Here is a 14622-nt window from a genome sequence, read left to right as displayed (position 1 = left end):
CCACCGGGTCACCTCAATGCCTGGCTGTCTCCTGAGCCCTGCTGTTCAGGATGAAGGAGAAATTCAGAGCTGTTGAATGATGATAGGGGCAGTGAATTAAAAAATAATAATACTAAGTGCCAGAGACAACAACAAAATAAGAGGTGGGGCTGCTGTGGGAGAAAATGGTTTCTGAAGAAAGTGGGAAAGATAAATAGGGCCCCTACTTTGTTTCATTGTCAGGATCACTCTGGGGTTATTTGAAGCTCTTATTTATGCTCTGTAAGCAGAACAATACGGGAGAAGAAATGATTAAATACCAGCTCTGTGAGCCGCAGACATCTCATTGTGGCATTGGGCTCACCACTGGGTGGTTTTGATAAAGGCAATATGAGTTGATAACTGATACAGTTTGCCAGGGAGTCATCTGGGGCTGCTGACAGCTCCAGTGCTTTAATAAAATCATTAGAATGTAAATGTTTTTATTGCGGAATAAAGAGCCTCCAGCGAAGTTGACACTGCTCTCTCTCTGCTGAATGGGGGTGCCGATTAGCATTCAAATGATACCATGATAGGCTGGTTATCTTTATTAAAATTTTTCAAATCGAGTCTTCATTTTGCATGATTGAGTTTTAAACAAATGCAATATCCAGTCTGCTGGCGAGCTGGCCTGAACACTCCTGAAATAATTAAAGTGTTCTTTTTATTTTTTTTAAACGTGTTTCATAAGAAATGAATTGGATTTGCTATTTTAATATGACAATATCTAGTTAGCTTTGCATAAAAACAGGGATGTTATAGCATAATTATTGAAAGTGTACAGCTTTTAAACATATGTTTCATAAAGCTGAATTCAATTTTCTGAAATATGACAATACCAGTCACTTGGTGAAGTGTAAAATCGAGAGATGGCTTGATAATTGATTGAGATCAATCCTGGAAGTCTTGGTAATTGATGGCTGCTCGCGGTGCTCATTCCAGGTATTTCCAAAGGAAGGAAGGCTCTTTTCCCTGAACATTTCACACCTAATCCAACTCTCCTGGTGGGAAGGGCTCAGTATATGCTTTGATTGCAGACACTGGTCCACAGAGGCATGGGTTACCCAGGACAAACTAACCCGTCACTAAAAGCCAAGAGTCTTGGGTAGATGTGAGCAAAACTGCATTGTCTTGTGGGGGAACCAGCTAATTCATAAAAGGCATCTCTAGCTGTTCCTTTCCCTGAATCTGGGCATTCTTTGTTCACACTAACCATTCTTAAAAGTCACATTGTATTACAAATTCAACAATTGTTGGCAAAATTAACATGGATGGCTCTTGGTTATAAAGAGTTGAGAAAATCCATAGAACAAGTATTGCTTTAAAAAATATGTCCCTGGAATAATGTGGGTATTGACTCCCAAAGGGAGACAGCTGCTGAGCTGATTTTTTTTTAAGGGACAGCATTGGAGACCTAGCTGAGCCTGATTTGCTTTGTAGAGAGGGGAGGGGGTCCACTCTCCTTCTTTGGACCCAAGTTTTTTTGCAAAGATAAAGAATAATTTGAGAAGAATGACAATATATTTTATTAACTTATATTAGCAGACTCTGATTTTGTAATGGTATCCTCTAACCAGGGTATAAAGTGTCACTCAGATGAGTTTAATCGATATGCAAACTCAAGTTGGTTAGTATAATTAACAGAGCTAAAGTCAATGTGGATATGATAAGATTCGAGTTTAGAAACTAACTAGTATTATATTCTGAATTGGTGTAGATACCACACCTTCATGTTTCCAAGTCATGATTTTAGAGTAGAGTAAGTACATAAAGTAGAATGTTGAACTTTTGGGGCAAATTGAAACAAGCATTTTTCTCATCAAGTCACTATAATAGAGAACTGATGTTGGTGGTCAACACAGAAAAATAATTCTTTCACAAGACATTCAGAATGATAGATTAGCATTTTGGAACTGCATTCATTCTAGAAAATTCTTACTATCATTGCAAAGGACAGAACCATGTGCTCACAGAAACAACGTGTGATCCTGCCTGCAGAACAGATGGCCTGGTTAGCTTGATGTGCCTGCCTTAGAGAGAACACAGGAGTCGCAGGCGAGTCTGGATTCAGGCAGGCCTCAGAGAGGGCACTCCAACATATGAGAAGCTCACATTTAGACTGAGAAGCAAAACTCTGATGTGAGTTTGTAATGAACATCTCCTAAAAGTTTGTAATGAAGGAAGTGGAAGTTGAAACAGAAACCACAACTTTCCCAAATAGGCTGAGTATGAGTTGCAAAACAGATTATCTCTAGCAAAGTAATGTCACACCCATCACTGATCATCTGAGCTAAAGTTCCTAACACCAGTGTGTTAACCCCAGTGTCTTAGGGTGAGATCATGAACTCATCTATGACTAATTCTCTGTGCATGTATGTTTTCTAAAGTAAGACCAATGACTGTCCCAGCAAAGTCTGGGTGCCCTGCCAAGATGCTCGATGCGTGACTCCACTTCTTTCAATCTTATAAGGTGTAAATGTAGCCTTTCCTAATAAACCTCATCTGCAATATTAAGTGTCCTGTGGTGTACGGTGTCCCTTCCAGCAGCGAGTGACATACCAGCTAATTTAATTCACTATCGGTGGTCTTTGACTGAGGGTCACTGGTGCAAATCCTATTTTGGGAACCTTAATTTTTCTAATTTCTGAGATTTTTGGAGGAGGAAAGATCCACAAATGAACTGGAGTTTAAAAGGCATCCTAAGGCATGGCAGGCCACTGTGGTCAAGTTGTGCCCTGATTTTGAGTGGCACTAAGCACTGGTACACTCTACGTAGGTGGACAAGTGGTGGGCTGTCGCCATTAACTGTGGGTGGGAGTTATTTCTCCATAACTGTTCTCTGCCCCTGACAAAACACTGTTGGTTCTTGATGGAGCCCCTTCTGAGAGCTGGGCACAGAACTATGTGTTGTAGAAGATGCCCAATACGTGAAGAGCTCCCTGCCTTCAAGGCCCCAGAGGAAAGAACCAGAGGCCAGCACTTGGTGTCCATAGTGCCTATAGGTGCAGTATCGAGGAGAAGGGCAGAGTATTCTAGATTTTAACCTAGATGCCAAAAAATAACTCAACTCAACTCACCAATACATGAATAAAGAAGAAAAAAGATGCCTCGTGTTGTGAAATGAATTGACTTAACTAATTTCTTTATTAGACTTTGCACCCACGTATAGTATTCCTCAGGTCTCTAACTGATTGGTTCTGTACTATCCCCTCACCTAGTTCACTGAGTCAGGCTCTCAAATACTTATCTATAGTTCTTAGTTCTTCTAATAGTTGCGTCTTCTTTTTTTTTTTTTAATTAGTTGACTTTTATCTGGCCAACTTTTGAGAGCTGAGTTTTATGACCCTTTTTATTAATATTGATGATATGTTGAGTTATTAACAGTTTATATTTAAATTAGGGGGCTTTATTACAAATGTTTTGGGGTGATTTACTTCAAAGAAGTGCCTATTTTATACTTTTTGAATATTTATATCAGAAATTATATATCTTTTTATTGATTTTTTTTTTTTTTTTTTTTTTTTAGAGGGAGAGGAAGGGAGAGAGAGATAGAAACAACATTCAACTGCCTCCTGCACACCCCCTCCTGGGGGTGGAGCCCGCAATCCCGCAATCCGGGCATGTGCCCTGGCCAGGAATCTAATTGGGACCTCTAAGTCCATGGGATGATACTCAGTCCAATGAGCCACACCAGCTTAGCAGAAATTGTATTTTTAAAATAAAATAAATAAAAACATCAGGAAATATGCCCTGCATCTCTTACCTGTATCAGACTTTTGTGTTTTCTATATTTGGAATTTCCCAGTGTGAAAATTTGTGGTAACTACAAGATCTTTGCCAATTCCAATGTTTTTTTTTTGTTTTTTTTCGGTTTTCTTAAATTAAATGAGCCTTAAATAGCTCATTTTCAGAGTAGAACTAAATCTTGGATGGAAACATTTTGTTGCCAAAGAATAAAATATAATAAAATAAAATGGGCATTACATGGCCTGCTGCTGATTATATCCATAACCTGAAAAGCCTAAGGAACTCTACTCTGTATCTCTGGTGTAAAGGGAAAGCGAAAATGAGGGAGACAGAGACAGAGAGGAAGGAAGATTGCCAGAGTCAAGAACCTCTCTTCAACAGAGAAGCTGACAATTCCCTTCAGACTATTTTCATAACACAGAGGCCAAGTGATCTCAAAATAATTCACTATATTTAACTTGACAATGAAGATTTGAACTCTCAGCATCATCCAGTGATATGAGCTGATGTAATATCCTTCTCATACAACGGCATGACTATGGGGTACCCTAGTAGGATAACAAACCCACGCTGGAGTTCCCTCACACAGAAGGTGCCAGAGGAACTGGTCCATCGGTGGGTGAGCTGGGCTGGAAGAACCACTAATGTTCTGTCACCTTCTGGTTTCCATAGTGATAGTGAATCCATAGGGATATTAAATAGGAACTCCAACTGTCGCTCATCTAAAGTTTTATTTTAGCTAATGCTAGGGATGCGATACTACTCTTTTACCTTGAGGTTGGAATAAGTTAGAAGCTACACAGATGTGCACCTGGCCTTTGAATGTGAACAATGAAGGTTGGGAAACTTTATGTGCTTCCCTATCTTAAGGAAAGATAATTCATAACTCACTGCAAAGTCTCATTGTATTATTTTCCCCTGCTAACACACATGATTACCATACATTTGAGTTTAAAATCAGGAAGTACAGGCAGATACACACTGTACATGTCCTGCCCCATTTCTAGGTCTTACAAGAAAGACTTTAGTAAGAGAAGCCCAGGTCTCCTACCTGAGCCCTGTGCCCACTGCAAACAAGTATCAGATTTTCCATATTGGTATTATCAAACACTGACAGTCTCAGTAGTGACAACACTATATAAATTGTCAAGGGAAGAAGAAAGTTTCTTTTTTTTTTCTTCTCCCCTTTCTAGCAGCTGGACTTAGAAAAGAAGACAGGCATGAAATTTGTGGGTAGATCTGTTTCAACAATAGCAAGAACTACCGATTGTGTAATCCAATTTCAACAGGGGATTTCTCTTTATCTTAATAACTAGTGAAATGGGTGGACCTCAAATTTCATTTCAGTTTGGAAACACGCCCAACATTTTGGAGATGTTTATTCCAAACTCAGCCAACTATAAGAACCTCTCCAGTCTCTAAAATCTTTCTGGGAATTGCACCAAAGGAGACTTTTTTTTTTTTTTTTTTGGTGAGATTTCTAATACTTCCGGCTTCTGGAAGAGCCTCTATCTAAATCCTTCAGTAATTCAGCATCTAATCCAGACCACAAGAAAAAGCACAGGCAATTCTAGAAAATAAAAATAATGAACCTGTATGTCTAAATTTTAGATAAAGTTTCAAGGAAGCTCTAAGTGTATTCAAACTAGGCATTCCTTTTACTAACTTAGTGGGGTTCTTTTCCTGGGGTTTATGTATTTTAATCTCAAAGAATTAAGAAAAAAATATGTCCCAGCATGACCATGTTCTTTACAATAAGGAAGATCATGGATAGGTAGACATTTTAACATTCGGGTTGTTACTTTTGCCAAGTGTTTCTTCATCTTCTGCTGTCTTCCAGCTTCAGAGATAAGCAATTCTATGGCGCTCTCCCATTCCCCAGAAGCTCACTTGGTCATGTGGGAAGAAATATTAAGGAAGTACTCTGCATGTGAGTCACTTGACGGCCAAGTGATGCTTATTTGCCCTCGCTGTGCTTAGTTTTGAAGTGTTTTCAAGCCTTTGCTGACTTAATTGTGTCCAAAGTCGTAAGAGTGTTGAAAGTGTGAAGCTGTGCAAGCACCAGGGAAGGTCGAGTTTGCGTCATTGGAAGCAGCAAGGAAACAAACATGTTGCACAAGGCAGCAATGAATCACTAGGACACGTTCTGAAAGCCTAGGCTTGGTCCTGCAGCATGTGAAGTCCATGGGAGTCAGCCACAGAGGAACACCAGATGAACGAGGGCTGTGGGAGAGAGGTGGGCAACCCTGAGAGCCACCAGTCCACTGGGTATCGGTCCACTGGCCTCCTGTGGATCTCTAAGCGTAGGGTCTGCAAAAGATTATTCAGCCACCAGTGCTTCTATGGGCTCAAGGACTGATGGACTCTGCCCAGCATCATAGTGGGTAGAGAGTACAGATTCAAAAGCTCATCCTGGGACCTGCCTATGACCTTGAGAAATCAGCATGATGTCTCCATGCAGATGAAGCAGGAGCACTTTGGGAAAAAACACCCAAAGGATGCACATGTACAAGGGGAAGAAAAGAAAACTTCACCTCAGTATTCCTTGAACCAACTGACACTGTGATGACAACGCATCCCAAAAGTAGCTTAATATCTTCCTAGTCCCTTTAGATTTGAAATTACAATGCACACACACAAACATGGACCCAGAAAAGCCTCTGATTCACCTGTGTGTAAGAAGGGGTATCTATAAATTATGGGAGTCTGGAAGTTTAGTTTAGGTAATATAAATGGAAGTGTTTATTTTAACATTTCTTTAGTTAGTCATAAACATTTCTCGAGAGTCTCTTCTTCCTCCTGTAGGTCATCAAGCTAGAACAATAACAGAAAATAAAGGCTAATAATTAACACCTCTGTTCCTGAAGAACATAGAGGAGAGAGACAAGTCAATGAAAGACAGATTCAGAGGGATCTCCAGTGTCCTGTAAAGATCTTCATGGGGTGTGTCCCAACGGAGATAGGGAAGGAGGAACATCTGGTTGGAGATTATCCACTAACCTAGTCTGTAAGGATACATGATTTTCCCTGTCTTCTCATCACTTGTGAATTCTGCTTATTCCCCCTAAACATGCTACAAGGTCAAGAAGATACTATGACATATATGGTCACCCAGATACCATAGATGGTAATAACTTTTCTTATTTGCTTTAGATTTTCCTTTTTATTGTAGTCAAATATATACAACATAACATTTACTATTTTAATCATTTTTAAATGCACAGTTAGGTGGAATCAAATACAGTCACATTGTTGCACAACCATCACCACCATCCATCTTCAGAAATCTTTTCATCTGGCAAAACTGAAACTCTGTCCTCAGGAAACATTAACTCCCAGGGTACCCTCCCATGGCCCTGGGCAACCGTAATTCTATGTTCTGTCTCCACGAATTTGACTACTCTGGGGATCTCATATGGATAAGATCACATAGTATTTGTCCTTTTCTGTCTGGCTTCTTTTAATTAATATAATGTTTTCAAGGCTCATTCATGTTGGTGCATGATTTCTGTTCCTGTTTGTAAGGCAGAATAATATTCCATTGCACAGATATAGCACATTTTTGGACCAATTCATCTGTCAGTGGATGCTTGGGTTGCTTCCACATGTTGGCTATTGTGAATAGCGCTGCTGTGACCCAGCAATACAGGCAGTAGCTGCCTCCCTGTCCAGGGCCCCTGTTCCCCTCTCAAGAGGACACCATCGTACTGAGGTTACTTCTTATCTTTATCAAATAAGTTATTGAAATCGTTGACTAATGTATGTATCCATAAACTAATGTATGTGTCCATAAGTATAAATTATATTTTGTGTTTTAAAATTAGCACACAATCTATATTGTCCAGTTTTGCCAAAAATTCAATAAGCGTGTTTCTATTTTTTTTTTAACGAGAGAGAGAGAAAAAAAACAACAACACAGGATTTTAGCAAACTTGTGTAGAGTACAGGTATAATTTCTGCTAATAATTACTTTAATATTTTTCTTATTTCCACACAAGTACTTTACTTGATATCAGAGACACAACAAACTTAAAATTAATTATTAATAAAAGTCTTCAAAATATCTTTTTTATTTTTTTTAGGATCAAGAGCTCCACAATGGAGACAGGCCCTTTTAAAAGGAAGAACATCAGCTGATTTGGCTGATTTGGCTCAGTGGTTAGAGCATTGGCCTGTGGTCCAGAGACACCAGGGTTCGGTTCCTGCTAAGGTCACGTACCTTGGTTGACGTTGGTCCCAGGTCCTGGTTGGGTCGTGCGGGTGGCAGCCACTCGATGTGTCCCTTTCATGTTGATGTCTCTCTCTTTCTAACTCCCGCTCTATCTGAATGAAAGGTGGAAAAATGTCCTCGGATGAGGATTAAAAAAAAAAAAAGGAAGGACATCAGGGGGCAGGATGTACAGACATCCTTTTTTTTTTATCCTCACCCGAGGACATTTTTCCATTTTTTTGTTCAGATAGAGTGGGAGGGAGAGAGAGGAAGAGAGAGAGAGAAACATCGATGTGAAAGGGACACATCGAGTGGCTGCCACCCGCTCTATCAACCAGGGCCGGGGACACACTGCAACCGAGGTATATGCCCTTAGCGGGAACCGAACCCAGGTCTCTCTGGACCGCAGGCCGATGCTCTAACTGCTGAGCCAAACTGGTCAGGGCCAGACATCTTTTTTAAAAAATTAATGCCATTTTCACTGCAGTCACAGATCTGAGGCTTAATTCAACAGGGCTTTATTTCTCCCATTTGGTGGCTGGGTGTCAGTGGGGCCAGGCTAACAGCATCTGCTATTTCCACCTTGTGGCTGCCCAGATGACCTTGGCCATGGGCATCCCGGAAGGAAAAGGGAGAACAAATTGGGACAACTCTATGGGAGAATTGGAGTCGGCCCTGGAAGAGGCTTGTGCTGCCTTCTTCTACATGTTGACGGTCCGCACCCAGACCTGCATCACAGCTAACCTCTGGGGCCTGGGTGGATGTGTAGGTGGAGGTCGGTGCGCTGCAGCCTAGCCGGTGCCGGGAGGAAGGGGAATGGAATTCGGGGAGCAGCAAGGTGCTGTGCGCACATTCAGTTCATCTGCCATGCTTCTGTTCTTCACCCCAATGCCCGGGGCTCTGGGGCATGATTGGGGCACAGGGCTCTTCTCCCTATTGGACACTGTAATTTCCATTTTCCTTAGTTTTTTTTTTTTTTTCTTTCTCTTTCTGCTCTCCTTTTTCCTCTTTGACTCTCTAGGTTCCAGCTGACTTTAAAAGGGGGTGAGGATGGGAAATACACAATTAGAAAGCCTCTGGGCCCCAGGAACACCTGTGTTTTGCACAATAACCAAGTAGGTACACATTTCTCCGGAAAAGCCCTCTCTTTGCTGTGTCTAATGTTTTCACTTGCTTCCTTCTCCCTATTGGACACTGTAATTTCCATTTTCCTTAGTCTTTTGTGTTTTTTTTTTTTTTCTTTCTCTTTCTGCTCTCTTTTTTCCTCTTTGACTCTCTAGGTTCCAGAAGGTCCACAGATAATATATGGACAAGGTAAGGCCACTGTGGCCCTTTCTTTGCCTGTTTTAGGCCAAATTCCTAGGAAATGTCACACAAACATAGCTACTACCCCCCCAGGACTCACCCCACCGGAGGACACTGGGTGCCTGAGAAGCACATATGCTCTTGGTCCAAAGTTCACTGCAAAGACCAAGCCGATGCAGTCACAGTTGTATAAATATGACCGAGGCCTGGGACTGTGGGTCAGCTACAGCCCGAGAGTGCTCTGCAGGGTCCCCATGTGAAGAGGCCCTTTGACGTCCAAAAAATGTTGATTCCCAGAAGTCTGTTCTGCCACTCAACCCGTCTGGCTGCCAGCATCGACCACAGCAACACATGAGCAAAAAAAGAGAAAAGTTTTCTGTTTCATGTTAAAAAGTATAAATATTATATTATTGATTCAGAAAGGAAATGTGCTGAGCGGGAACTCAAAGTGCACTGAAGTGAACCCCAGGGATGGCTTACGGGATGGGATATAAGAACAGTTTTAGAATGAAAACAGATGTTGTTCTGCACGGAGAAAAAAGAAAAGTTTGCATTTTTGGTTAAAGCAGCAGCAGGCTAACACCTGGACAAAGGATTTCAAAATGAAAATGTGCAATTGTGTCTATTCTTGAGGACGGTGCAGAGAGAGGAAAAAGGTAGCTCCCATTGTGCAAAGTAACAGGATCCACGTGGAGTCCTGCCTGGCTCTGGGAGGAAGAAAGCGCACATGCAGCTCTCATTTCGTCTGATGATTGGAAGACAAATGGAAATGAGGGAGCCATTGGAGGAGCAGCTGGGACATCCATTTCATTTCTAGGCATGCGGTTCCTTAGGCTAAAACACACATCCTGCCTCTCCTTTCTTGCATATTTAAACTCTCCCGTGCTTATGTCAAGTCAACCCGGCATTTTTTTTTTTTTAAGTTTGAAAGATTCTTTGCCTTCACTCATCTGTCACTGCTGTCATCAGTACTTAGAGTATTTCACCTGCGACTTGCAATGTGCTTACTCAGGTCTTTTATCCTATCCACGTCAACTAGTTTGATACCGAGTGTAATTTTGCAAAGAAAAGGATCCCAGGGGAGAGCTTTAGGAGGTGGCTCTGTTTTTAACCCTGCTTCCAGAAAGAGTTAGATGCAAACACTTCCACTTAACTCATTTGCTTCTCAAGTGAAAGAATCACTCTGCTTTCTGAACATGATACAATGGAACACTTAGGAATGAATTTCAGAACCACCACTTGGCTACCAGACGCTTGGGCTGTACTGACCAGATGGTGACCAGATTTAAGCAATCTTCGAGTCTCTTGGTCAATGACTAAATTTCCTGTGCATATTTGCTGCCCATTAGCGTACAGATTCATACTAGAGCTGCGGCTCGACACATAGGAGCCAAGTTGGCGGCTTTTCAGAGAGTTCCTGTTCGGTCTGAGTAAGGCATGTCCATCATTCGCCTGCAAAGCCAGGTTTGGGGTTGGGGTGGCTGCTTTTATTTTGCTGGTATGGGCATGTTTGCTCTCTATGAAACCAACAAGGTGAGCCAAAGAGAAAGACGTCAAGCCTTTGTCTCACTCTTGCCCTTCACATTGAAGGGAAAAGCTGAAGAACACAGGTCTCTCAGCTGTGAGAAGACTGTCCTTTCCCATCTCTCCTTTGCAGTCCTTGTCAACACCTACCTCAACGGTACCTACTGTCCCTGTGGACAGGAAACTCCTACTCATCTCCTATACCATATGAACGCACAATTCCAGTAGGACTAATGTGGTTCTACTGCATATCCAACCTGCAGCTGGACTGACCTCTGAGACCCAAGAAAGGATTTCAGGGGATTCACGGTCAACCTGGGAGCTCCTGAAGGGTCATTTGCTTCACAGTGTTCTCCATTACAACATAGAGGATGACCACACAAACAATCACATTAACTGTCAGCTATGCTGATTAAAACAGCATTTTACATTTGCCAAATTAAGTCTAGAGTCTTCCAAATCCTGGTATTAAAACTACCATCTTTTCATTGGTACTCAGAATAAATAATTTCAGATAGCTAAATAATCTAAGCAATTCAGATAATCTGCAGGATGTGCAGAGCTGGTCTGCAGTGAGGTAAAATGATCCCGGAATAAACAAATAGCTCCATTGGAATACAAGCACAACCACATTCGTTTATTACATGCTGCAGGCCAGTACAGTGTTCTATTGAATTATCCATGGCTAGAAGGTGCTGCAGCTGTTTTTGTGGATGAAGAAAGTGATGCTTAGCATCTGAGATTCAAACCCAGACCCATCTGGGCCCAGAATGGGAGCTACGCTGCAGGCTCTCCTAGAATCTACCACACAAGTCAGTCTTAACAAATGAAAGGCTAATACAATTTCCGCATTAGGTTAGTCCTATTTGTAACTGTGATCCACCCCATGGTCCTTTAAAAATCACCTCTCAGACATTCATATGGGACATGTGCAATGAGAAAAAGAGTGGATGGAAAATCCCGAGTGGCTAGACTGCTGTGGCTGAAAAGTCTGTTCAGAGAAGCCCCCTGCCCTCCCAGACCCCTGGCCTCCTGGGACTCAGAGATTCCTGCTGCGTTTGCAGGCTGCTGACTACCCTCTCGGCTCCCTCCCTTTCCCACCCTGGGGGCTGGGAGCCCTGGTATCCCCCAAAACCACAGAGATCAAGCCTTGATCTTATGCATTTTGTAATACATAAAATAAAAAAGGTTTAAGGTAACAGGATTCCAAGTTTTCTTTTATTTTTTTTCAGCTCCTGCAAATCCCAAATTGTAATAGATGCAGGGCTTTCAAATGGAAGTCTATTTGACTTAATAACCTTCTGTTTCATTGGCTTTGCTGGCACAATACCCTGTTAATTATTATTCCCAGCTTCTCTCCCTCTGCCCCCCAAGTGAGGATGCCTGAATAGTGCCAGGATGATGTGGTGGGTTTCTTTTGGCTTCAGCAAGAGCAAGAAGTGACAATGAGCATTCAAGGAGGCTTGGGGCCGCTCTGGACGTTCACTAAAGATTGACGAGCCTGGTCTCACTGCCACTCCCCATGGAAATAAAGGGGCCCCTGGCTTTCAGTGCGAGTTTTTTGGGTATGACTCACAAAGGTGCAGGCATAGAAAAGATCTGACCCTTGGCGGGTCCATGGGTAGGTGGGCATGGCCGCATTCGGCAGCGAGTGACCTTTGGGGAAGTGCTCATCTGACCCAACTTCAGAAGTGACCACAATAACCTAACACAAAGAGGAACGTAAATTGGCAGAAAAACACAGTGTAATAGACCCACTCACACTGTGCTCAAGGGGACTCCGGGGACCAGCCAATCCATGCGAGAAGAATAGTACAAGCTAGATGGGCGCCACAAGATTAATCACCACCGCGATGCAGATTTAGCGCGTTAGGTGAAAAGATAAATGTGTAAAAAGCTGTGTCAAAACCCATGGTGTGGCCCACATGGCATTTCAGGGTCAGTAATTGAACTTCACTCTAATTATCCTGGGGAGATAATATTAACTTAGAGTCGAGTGCGAGCCAGCGAGTCCATAACTCATCACCCGATGGGCTGCTCATCGCATTGTGTTATTGAAATATGATGGCTCCATTTTTATCCTGTCATAATGACAACTGATGTGCTTATTTTCTTTCTCTGCGCCTCTAGGGGATGATGAAATAGTAAGCAAACATTCTTTCTGGTGAAAGAGCGGCACTTTATCACGCTGGCTTCAGCTCTGAAAAAGCACTAGGAACGCAGAAACGATTTCCTGGAGCAGAAAGTGCCCCGTTGCTGTGCCCGCCAGGAAGATCCTTGCTCTTTGCAGTGACTCAAGACCCCTCTTGGCTCAAAAGCATGGTTCTGTTACTCATTTCTTGGGATTCCGAAGCATCCAGTGCTCTTCCATTTACTCTCATTGTAGGGTAGAGTGTTGGGGAAGGAGGAGAGATTTATTTAAAACTCAGCTCTGGCTTTATTGTTATGTCTACCGAGCCGGCTCCAGAACTCTCCGTGCCCACTCCTGCAGAGGGCTGGCATTGCACCTGTGCCTTTAGAATTGCGACCCCAAGCAGCCAAGGTTCATTTTCCACGTTTTTACTTTGCTTCCTTGGCGATACCCTTGTTTTCTTCACAGATTTGTATTTGCACCTCATAAAATTTAAAATAAAGTTTCCCTGGTTATTTGAAATGAGACGAAAGAGTATATTTCCATGAGTCGGAAAGAGAGATCCTTCTGAAATACAGAAGGGGGGAGGGGAATGGAAGGAGCCAGGAGCTCTCATTGAAGCTGAAGGAAAAATTTGAGGGTAGTTATGGGGACCCTGAGCATTGACCCCTCTGAAGAGGAGTGTGAAGACATTCAGCTTCAATTCAGAAACACAAGAGGGTGGGGCACAAGAGCCTTTGATGGGAAGGCTGCCGAGAGGATGAGAACCAGGATGGAAGAATGAGGCAGCCTGGCCCATCCCCAAAGCCTCTCAGGACCGGGAAATTAATGGAGATTCTCCTTCTCAGGGACGTGGTGGTGAATAAAGGCATTCAGAAGCCTTCTGCCCTCCCTCTGGGGAAATTTATACACAATTTGACAGTTTGCTATTTCAATTGAGAACAGAAAGCCAGTGCAGAATCCAAAAAAAAAAAGAAGTTTGTCTAAAGTCGTCTTCATTTGGTCCTTAACCTCCTGGTGCCCAAGTGTGGCCTGAGGGCAGAAATGTCTGTCCCACTCTTGGTTGGGCAGACGTGAGTCGGCCTCCTGGAGGGACACTTCTCGCAGTTACACATTAGCTCTCATTGTTTGGTCTTCAAAAGAGGCTCCAAGAAAGCCTTCCATGTGCGAGGAAAATTGTTTCATGCTGATTGCATTGCCAAGAAGAAGGCTCCAAATCACCTGTTTCCTGCTTTGCTGGTCCTCGCCAGGGCATTCGATGATTTTAGAGCTGAGGTAACATTTTTAGGACAATTCACGGGACAGACTGAGCCTGACTGATACTGTCTATGAATCTGGAGTTACTGGGAAGACAGAGAGTGCACACTGACTTACTACAATCTGCCTGGACTTTGAAGGCATCAATCAAATGTCAGGGTCACCATAGTAAGAGTCTCTCTTCTCAGTCATCTTGGTTCCCTGACTAGATAATCAGAAGAACAGCACTCATTCGAGTCCCCACATGCGGGCTTTCTAACGGGGAAATTCAAGAATTCCCATCCATGTTTCTTTTTGGGTTTTCTGGTTGGTCATCACCTTAACATAGGAATAAACACACAAAGCAAAGCACCTGGGGGTTGGAGATAATAATTCCCCAAAGAGCGTAGTGTTGTTATAGAAAACAAGTAAAAATACTGGTAGTAACATG

The sequence above is a fragment of the Molossus molossus genome, unplaced genomic scaffold (assembly GCF_014108415.1).
Source record: "Molossus molossus isolate mMolMol1 unplaced genomic scaffold, mMolMol1.p scaffold_m16_p_3, whole genome shotgun sequence".
NCBI classification, from domain to species: Eukaryota; Metazoa; Chordata; class Mammalia; order Chiroptera; family Molossidae; genus Molossus; species Molossus molossus.
This window is presented reverse-complemented; position numbering follows the sequence as displayed.